Source organism: Oncorhynchus gorbuscha, linkage group LG08 (genome assembly GCF_021184085.1).
Source record: "Oncorhynchus gorbuscha isolate QuinsamMale2020 ecotype Even-year linkage group LG08, OgorEven_v1.0, whole genome shotgun sequence".
NCBI lineage: Eukaryota > Metazoa > Chordata > Actinopteri > Salmoniformes > Salmonidae > Oncorhynchus > Oncorhynchus gorbuscha.
The window spans coordinates 7,183,351-7,193,350 of NC_060180.1; the positions used below are offsets into that span (position 1 = coordinate 7,183,351).

Genomic DNA, 10,000 nt, shown 5'->3' on the forward strand with positions numbered 1-10,000 from the left:
ACCACACTCCCTTCCTCCCTCCCTCACTCCCTCCCTACCACACTCCCTCCCTCCCTACCACACTCCCTCCCTACCACACTCCCTCCCTCACTCCCTCCCTCACTCCCTCCCTACCACACTCCCTCCCTCCCTCCCTACCACACTCCCTCCCTACCACACTCCCTCCCTACCACACTCCCTCCCTACCACACTCCCTCACTCCCTCCCTCCATCCCTCACTCCCTGTAGAACCATGTTTTCACCTCGCTTGGTTTCCTCCAGACGTGGAGGTTCCTGCTATAGAGATCACAAACAAAGGCATTGCCTACAGGGGGAGATGGAGAGGCAGAGAGAGGTTGTGCAGAGAGAGGGGGCTGACCCGAGAGAAAGAGAGGTTGAGGAGGGGGGGCTCAAGCCCTCTCCCTTTCTCTCTCCATTTCTCTCCATCCCTTTCAATCTTTCTAATTCTCTTTCCCTGGTTCTGTAGTAGTAGTTAGAGGTCAGTTTAGGGTCGGAAGGGGAAACAGTTCATCAGTAGCCACAAGGTCAGACAGTGGAGCAGTGGTAGAGGGCTGGAGAGTCAGTGTGTCCCTGTGAGTGGTGCACTGATCTACTGCAGGTCTGCCTGGCTGCAGGTCTGTCTAGCTGCAGGTCTGCCTATCTTCAGTTATACCTGACTGCACGTGTGCCTGGTTGCAGGGATGCTTGGCTGTAGGTCTAAGCGGTTGCAGGTCTGAGAGGCTGCGGTGCTTTGGAGGGATTTGTAGCGCTTGTAAACTCTTATGGGAGCCCTTAGTAGGCTGCAGACGGAGTGATATGATGTGAGGAGGCTGGGAAGGACTGCAGTGGGAGAGAGTGTGGAGACACCTGCTGGAACATATCTGTAACTGCGGCCAGCGCTGTCTGTTCTGAGGACACTGTTCTTCCAGTTTTGTAGCACTGATTGTCTTCACTGCCCTTCCACAAGATTTGCACTTTTACCTGACAACGACACTGAGTACGATTACATGGGTACAATAATGTGATTATTGTGGATAGTCAGATTAATATAATAGTTTGATTAAAATGTTTACATGCTTTGCAAGAAGAACGATTTCCCTAATAAACCTGTTTACATGGACACATCTGAAATCAGGCCACCTGATGGCAATCTGAAAATAAATGTTGAACCACAATGAAGATGTTATTTCTGGAAAGCATATTTGATTCTGATTTCGGACATATAAAGTTGGTGTGTGAAAGCTACTTTTAAGACACATGCATTCAGTTGTTCTGAACTCACTTCCTTCGCACTAAAGAGGGAGGCTCTCGGCTGGTGCTGGCACATACACAAATCAATTACACTGCTGGAACGTCGATTAAGGTGTTTACATGTCCTAATCATTTCAACCGTTGCTCAGACAACCAGGTGTTTAAATCGCCGTATGCTTACTGTGATTTTGACCTCACGCCAATTAAGATAAGCAGAGGAAGGTGTTTACATGACTATTTCATCATCTGTCTACTGCCATAATCAGTTCATATGGAATTATTACTGTGCATGTAAACGTACTCAATGTTACAGTAGATTATGTTGTGTGTTTTGGATCATAATGAATCACGGCTCTGGTTTTTCCGTGTCTTGTCCAACATTTTCACATGTCCTCAGCAAGTGATGTCTCAAAACAATTGCAATACTTTTAATAGACAATATACTCCTTTGAGTGGGTTGTATTCTCCTTTGAGTGGGTTGTAAACTCCTTTGAGTGGGTTGTATTCTCCTTTGAGTGGGTTGTAAACTCCTTTGAGTGGGTTGTAAACTCCTTTGAGTGGGTTGTATTCTCCTTTGAGGGGGTTGTATTCTCCTTTGAGTGGGCTGTAAACTCCTTTGAGTGGACTATATTTTCCTTTGAGGGGGTTGTAATTCTCCTTTGAGGGGGTTGTATTCTCCTTTGAGTGGACTATATTTTCCTCTGAGGGGGTTGTATTCTCCTTTGAGTGGACTATATTTTCCTCTGAGGGGGTTGTATTCTCCTTTGAGTGGACTATATTTTCCTTTGAGGGGGTTGTATTCTCCTTTGAGTGGACTATATTTTCCTCTGAGGGGGTTGTATTCTCCTTTGAGTGGACTATATTTTCCTCTGAGGGGGTTGTATTCTCCTTTGAGTGGACTATATTTTCCTCTGAGGGGTTGTAAGTCTCCTTTGAGTGGGTTGTAGTCTCCTTTGAGTGGGTTGTATTCTCCTTTGAGTGGGTTGTATTCTCCTTTGAGTGGGTTGTATTCTCCTCTGAGGGGGTTGTATTCTCCTTTGAGTGGACTATATTTTCCTCTGAGGGGGTTGTATTCTCCTTTGAGTGGACTATATTTTCCTTTGAGGGGGTTGTATTCTCCTTTGAGTGGACTATATTTTCCTTTGAGGGGGTTGTATTCTCCTTTGAGGGGGTTGTATTCTCCTTTGAGTGGACTATATTTTCCTTTGAGGGGGTTGTATTCTCCTTTGAGTGGACTATATTTTCCTTTGAGGGGGTTGTATTCTCCTTTGAGTGGACTATATTTTCCTTTGAGGGGGTTGTAAACTCCTTTGAGTGGACTATATTTTCCTCTGAGGGGGTTGTATTCTCCTTTGAGTGGACTATATTTTCCTTTGAGGGGGTTGTATTCTCCTTTGAGGGGGTTGTATTCTCCTTTGAGTGGACTATATTTTCCTTTGAGGGGTTGTATTCTCCTTTGAGTGGACTATATTTTCCTTTGAGGGGTTGTATTCTCCTTTGAGTGGACTATATTTTCCTCTGAGGGGTTGTATTCTCCTTTGAGTGGACTATATTTTCCTCTGAGGGGTTGTAAGTCTCCTTTGAGTGGGTTGTAGTCTCCTTTGAGTGGGTTGTATTCTCCTTTGAGTGGGTTGTATTCTCCTTTGAGTGGGTTGTATTCTCCTCTGAGGGGTTGTATTCTCCTTTGAGTGGACTATATTTTCCTCTGAGGGGTTGTATTCTCCTTTGAGTGGACTATATTTTCCTTTGAGGGGTTGTATTCTCCTTTGAGTGGACTATATTTTCCTTTGAGGGGTTGTATTCTCCTTTGAGGGGTTGTATTCTCCTTTGAGTGGACTATATTTTCCTTTGAGGGGGTTGTATTCTCCTTTGAGTGGACTATATTTTCCTTTGAGGGGTTGTATTCTCCTTTGAGTGGACTATATTTTCCTTTGAGGGGTTGTAAACTCCTTTGAGTGGACTATATTTTCCTCTGAGGGGTTGTATTCTCCTTTGAGTGGACTATATTTTCCTTTGAGGGGTTGTATTCTCCTTTGAGGGGGTTGTATTCTCCTTTGAGTGGACTATATTTTCCTTTGAGGGGTTGTATTCTCCTTTGAGTGGACTATATTTTCCTTTGAGGGGGTTGTATTCTCCTTTGAGTGGACTATATTTTCCTCTGAGGGGGTTGTATTCTCCTTTGAGTGGACTATATTTTCCTCTGAGGGGGTTGTAAGTCTCCTTTGAGTGGGTTGTAGTCTCCTTTGAGTGGGTTGTATTCTCCTTTGAGTGGGTTGTATTCTCCTTTGAGTGGGTTGTATTCTCCTCTGAGGGGGTTGTATTCTCCTTTGAGTGGACTATATTTTCCTCTGAGGGGGTTGTATTCTCCTTTGAGTGGACTATATTTTCCTTTGAGGGGGTTGTATTCTCCTTTGAGTGGACTATATTTTCCTTTGAGGGGGTTGTATTCTCCTTTGAGGGGGTTGTATTCTCCTTTGAGTGGACTATATTTTCCTTTGAGGGGGTTGTATTCTCCTTTGAGTGGACTATATTTTCCTTTGAGGGGGTTGTAAACTCCTTTGAGTGGACTATATTTTCCTCTGAGGGGGTTGTATTCTCCTTTGAGTGGACTATATTTTCCTTTGAGGGGGTTGTATTCTCCTTTGAGGGGGTTGTATTCTCCTTTGAGTGGACTATATTTTCCTTTGAGGGGGTTGTATTCTCCTTTGAGTGGACTATATTTTCCTTTGAGGGGGTTGTATTCTCCTTTGAGTGGACTATATTTTCCTCTGAGGGGGTTGTATTCTCCTTTGAGTGGACTATATTTTCCTCTGAGGGGGTTGTAAGTCTCCTTTGAGTGGGTTGTAGTCTCCTTTGAGTGGGTTGTATTCTCCTTTGAGTGGGTTGTATTCTCCTTTGAGTGGGTTGTATTCTCCTCTGAGGGGGTTGTATTCTCCTTTGAGTGGACTATATTTTCATCTGAGGGGGTTGTATTCTCCTTTGAGTGGACTATATTTTCCTTTGAGGGGGTTGTATTCTCCTTTGAGTGGACTATATTTTCCTTTGAGGGGGTTGTATTCTCCTTTGAGGGGGTTGTATTCTCCTTTGAGTGGACTATATTTTCCTTTGAGGGGTTGTATTCTCCTTTGAGGGACTATATTTTCCTTTGAGGGGGTTGTATTCTCCTTTGAGTGGACTATATTTTCCTTTGACTAGTGGACTTTTTTCCTCTGAGGGGGTTGTATTCTCCTTTGAGTGGACTATATTTTCCTTTGAGGGGTTGTATTCTCCTTTGAGGGGGTTGTATTCTCCTTTGAGTGGACTATATTTTCCTTTGAGGGGTTGTATTCTCCTTTGAGTGGACTATATTTTCCTTTGAGGGGTTGTATTCTCCTTTGAGTGGACTATATTTTCCTCTGAGGGGGTTGTATTCTCCTTTGAGTGGACTATATTTTCCTCTGAGGGGGTTGTATTCTCCTTTGAGTGGGCTGTATTCTCCTTTGAGTGGGTTGTAGTCTCCTTTGAGTGGGTTGTATTCTCCTTTGAGTGGGTTGTATTCTCCTTTGAGTGGGTTATATTCTTTATATTCTCCTTTGAGTGGGTTGTATTCTCCTTTGAGGGGCTTGTGGGTTATATTCTCCTTTATATTCTCCTTTGAGTGTGCTATATTCTCCTTTGAGTGGTCTCCTTTGAGTGGGCTGTATTCTCCTTTGATATTCTTTTGAGTGGGCCTCCTTTGAGTGGACTATATTTTCCTTTGAGGGGTTGTATTCTCCTTTGAGGGGTTGTATTCTCCTTTGACTATATTTTCCTTTGAGGGGTTGTATTCTCCTTTGAGTGGACTATATTTTCCTTTGAGGGGTTGTATTCTCCTTTGAGGGGGTTGTATTCTCCTTTGAGTGGACTATATTTTCCTTTGAGGGGTTGTATTCTCCTTTGAGTGGACTATATTTTCCTTTGAGGGGTTGTATTCTCCTTTGAGTGGACTATATTTTCCTTTGAGGGGTTGTAAACTCCTTTGAGTGGACTATATTTTCCTCTGAGGGGTTGTATTCTCCTTTGAGTGGACTATATTTTCCTTTGAGGGGTTGTATTCTCCTTTGAGGGGTTGTATTCTCCTTTGAGTGGACTATATTTTCCTTTGAGGGGTTGTATTCTCCTTTGAGTGGACTATATTTTCCTTTGAGGGGGTTGTATTCTCCTTTGAGTGGACTATATTTTCCTCTGAGGGGGTTGTATTCTCCTTTGAGTGGACTATATTTTCCTCTGAGGGGGTTGTATTCTCCTTTGAGTGGGCTGTATTCTCATTTGAGTGGGTTGTAGTCTCCTTTGAGTGGGTTGTATTCTCCTTTGAGTGGGTTGTATTCTCCTTTGAGTGGGTTATATTCTCCTTTATATTCTCCTTTGAGTGGGTTGTATTCTCCTTTGAGTGGGCTATATTCTCCTTTGAGTGGGTTATATTCTCCTTTATATTCTCCTTTGAGTGTGCTATATTCTCCTTTGAGTGGGTTGTAGTCTCCTTTGAGTGGGCTGTATTCTCCTTTGAGTGGGTTGTAGTCTCCTTTGAGTGGGTTGTATTCTCCTTTGAGTGGGTTGTATTCTCCTTTGAGTGGGTTATATTCTCCTTCATATTCTCCTTTGAGTGGGTTGTATTCTCCTTTGAGTGGGTTGTATTCTCCTTTGAGTGGGTTGTATTCTCCTTTGAGTGTGCTATATTCTCCTTTGAGTGGGCTATATTCTCCTTTGAGTGGGTTATATTCTCCTTTATATTCTCCTTTGAGTGTGCTATATTCTCCTTTGAGTGGGTTATATTCTCCTTTATATTCTCCTTTGAGTGTGCTATATTCTCATTTGAGTGGGTTATAATTCTCCTTGGAGGGGGCTATATTCTCATTTGAGTGGGTTGTATTCTCCTTTGAGTGGGCTGTATTCTCCTTTGAGTGGGTTGTATTCTCCTTTGAGTGGGTTATATTCTCCTTTATATTCTCCTTTGAGTGTGCTATATTCTCCTTTGAGTGGGTTATATTCTCCTTGGAGTGGGCTATATTCTCATTTGAGTGGGTTGTATTCTCCTTTGAGTGGACTATATTTTCCTTTGAGTGGGTTGTATTCTCCTTTGAGTGGGTTGTAATTCTCCTTTGAGTGGGTTGTATTCTCCTTTGAGTGGGTTGTAATTCTCCTTTGAGTGGGTTCTATTCTCCTTTGAGTGGGTTGTATTCTCCTTTGAGTGGGTTCTATTCTCCTTTGAGTGGGTTGTATTCTCCTTTGAGTGGACTATATTTTCCTTTGAGTGGGTTCTATTCTCCTTTGAGTGGGTTCTATTCTCCTTTGAGTGGGCTGTATTCTCCTTTGAGTGGGTTGTAATTCTCATTTGAGTGGGTTGTATTCTCCTTTGAGTGGGTTATATTCTCCTTTGAGTGGGTTGTAATTCTCCTTTGAGTGGGTTATATTCTCCTTTGAGTGGGTTGTATTCTCCTTTGAGTGGACTATATTTTCCTTTGAGTGGGTTCTATTCTCCTTTGAGTGGACTATATTTTCCTTTGAGGGGGTTGTATTCTCCTTTGAGTGGGTTGTATTCTCCTTTGAGTGGACTATATTTTCCTTTGAGGGGGTTGTATTCTCCTTTGAGTGGGTTGTATTCTCCTTTGAGTGGACTATATTCTCCTTTGAGTGGGTTGTATTCTCCTTTGAGTGGGTTATATTCTCCTTTATATTCTCCTTGGAGTGAGCTATATTCTCCTTTGAGTGGGTTGTAATTCTCCTTTTGAGTGGACTATATTCCAGGTAATTCTACTCCTGTAATCCCTAATCTCCTAGTATTAGTAATACATGCACTGTTTTACCTCAGATAAGTGTCCCCTTGAAGTTTTACCTTGGAGCTTAATGAAAGTGCTTCATTACAACTCTATTACTGTCTGTCTGTCTGTCTGTCTGTCTGTCTGTCTGTCTGTCTGTCTGTCTGTCTGTCTGTCTGTCTGTCTGTCTGTCTGTCTGTCTGTCTGTCTGTCTGTCTGTCTGTCTGTCCGTCCGTCCGTCCGTCCGTCCGTCCGTCCGTCCCTCCCTCCCTCCGTCCGTCCGTCCGTCCGTCCCTCCCTCCCTCCCTCCCTCCCTCCCTCCCCTTGAATGCAATAAAATCCAGTCCACAAAGCTCCTGAGCTGAGCAACATCTCTTCTCCCTCTCTTTCCCTCCTTGACTTTCTCTCCCTCTCTTTTACTCCATCCTGCCACTCTCACCTTCTCTTCCACCCTTTCCTTTTTTCCTAGTCTTTACATTCCATATCCCTTCTTTCTCTCTCCCTCTCCTTCTCCCCTCTCCACCCATTCCTTTCTGCTTTTCAGCATGGTATCATAAACTTAAGCCTTTATCAGCTCTGAGCAGGGCTGTAGAACCCTGGCTACCCCAGTGCATCATGGGGGGTTGTTTCGCAGTGTTCTTTGTTTGAAGGAATTTGTAGCTGTGATGAAGATAAACGTGGCATGATGGAGGGATAGAGGAGTGACTGATTTACCACCACTACACCTATTAATCCATCGTCTTCTCCCTCTGAGCCACCCCGCCACATCAATTACAGAGGTAGAGAGGGAGGACGGGGGAGAGGTAGTGAGAAAGAGTGAGAGGGGAGAAACAGTGAGATCGAGGGGAAAGGTAGAGCGAAGGAGAGCGAGAGGGATTGAGATAAGAGAGGGAATGAGGGAGAAAGAGACACAGAGAGAGAGAGAGGCTGTACTATCTGCTGTGAGGAGTAGCTGTACTAGTCAATCAGAGGGGCAGACAGTATTGATAACCTTAAACAGGAGGTGTGCTGCTGCCTGTCTGTCTTTTTACTGGGAGATAATGCGTATGGTGACGTCACCCAGGGCTTTGTGGGGGACCTCTCCCCCTGAGCGATGTGTAATTGGGGCCAGGATTTTGTAGGATGAGCTGTTCACGTAGGTGATAGCCAACAGCAACATTATTTTTGTTAGATTATGTTCACGTAGGTGATGATCATCATCATTAACGTTGTTGTTTTCAACATAGCTACTTAGCGCATTTTAGATTTGGTTCTGGGTTCCAAGATTACTTACAGTTGAAGTCGGAAGTTTAAACTCAGTTTCACAATTCCTGATATTTAATCCTAGTAACAATTCCCTGTCTTAGGTCAGTTAAGATCACCACTTTATTTTAAGAATGTGAAATGTCAGAATAATAGTAGAGAGAATGATTTATTTCAGCTTTTATTTCTTTCATCACATTCCCAGTGGGTCAGAAGTTTACATACACTCAATTAGTATTTGGTAGCATTGCCTTTAACGTGTTTAACTTGGGTCAAATGTTTCAGGTAGCCTTCCACAAGCTTCCCACAATAAGTTGGTGGAATTTTGGCCCATTCCTCCTGACAGAGCTGGTGTAACTGAGTCAAATTAGTCGGCCTCCTTGCTCGCACACACTTTTTCAGTTCTGCCCACAAATGTTTTATGGGACTGAGGTCAGGGCTTTGTGATGGCCGCTCCAATACCTTGACTTTGTTTTCCTTAAGCCATTTTGCCACAACTTTGGAAGTATGCTTGGGGGTCATTGTCCATTTGGAAAACCCATTTGCAACCAAGCTTTAACTTCCTGACACGTCTTGAGACGTTGCTTCAATATATCCATATAATTTTCCCTCCCTCATGATGCCATCTATTTTGTGAAGTGCACCAGTCCCCCCTGCAGCAAAGCACCCCCAAAACATGATGCTGCCACCCCCGTGCTTCACGGTTGGGATGGTGTTCTTCGGCTTGCAAGCCTCCCCCTTTTTCCTCCAAACATAACGGTGGTCGTTATGGCCAAACAGTTCTATTTTTGTTTCATCAGACCAGAAGACATTTCTCCAAAAAGTACGATCTTTGTCCCCATGTGCAGTTGCAATCCGTAGTCTGGCTTTTTTTATGGTGGTTTTGGAGCAGTGGCTTCTTCCTTGCTGAGCGGCTTTTCAGGTTATGTCAATATAGGACTCGTTTTACTATGGATATAGATACTTTTGTACCTGTTTCCTCCAGCATCTTCACAAGGTCATCTCTAGGAGACAGAACGCGTCTCCTTCCTGAGCAGTATGATGGCTGCTTGGTCCCATGTTGTTTATACTTGCGTACTATTGTTTGTACAGATGAATGTGGTACCGACAGGACTTGTAATACATCCACAGGTACACCTCCAGTTGACTCAAATGATGTCAATTAGCCTATCAGAAGCTTCTAAAGGCATGACATTTTCTGGAATTTCCCAAGCTGTTTTAAGGCACAGTCAACTTCGTGTATGTAAACTTCTGACCCACTGGAATTGTGATACAGTGAATTATAAGTTAAATAATTTGTCTCTTAACAATTTTGGGAAAAATGAGATGATTTTGGGAAAAAAGTAGATGTCCTAACCGACTTGCCAAACTATAGTTTGTTAACAAGAAATTAGTGGAGTGGTTGGTAAACGAGTTTTAATGATTCCAACCTACAGTGTATGTAAACTTCAACTGTATGTACTAACAATGTTATGCATATCTCTGTCTCGAGACCTGTCCTAACGAAGCTGTATCTGTCTGTCCTTCCCTGTAAAGAACCTGTCCTAACCAAGCTGTATCTGTCTGTCCTTCATTGAAAAGAACCTGTCCTAACCAAGCTGTATCTGTCTGTCCTTCCCTGTAAAGAACCTGTCCTAACCAAGCTGTATCTGTCTGTCCTTCCTTGTAAATAAACTGTCCTAACCAAGCTGTATCTGTCTGTCCTTCCCTGTAAAGAAACTGTCCTAACCAAGCTGTATCTGTCTGTCCTTTCT

At 43.4% G+C, this 10,000-nt stretch overlaps 1 protein-coding gene across 6 annotated transcripts in view; it reads left to right on the forward strand.

The window, feature by feature from the left end:
• zmiz1a (zinc finger, MIZ-type containing 1a) overlaps positions 1-10,000 on the forward strand; it is a 306,966-nt gene that overhangs the window by 214,022 nt on the left and 82,944 nt on the right. The gene's annotated exons all lie outside the window — the stretch shown is intronic.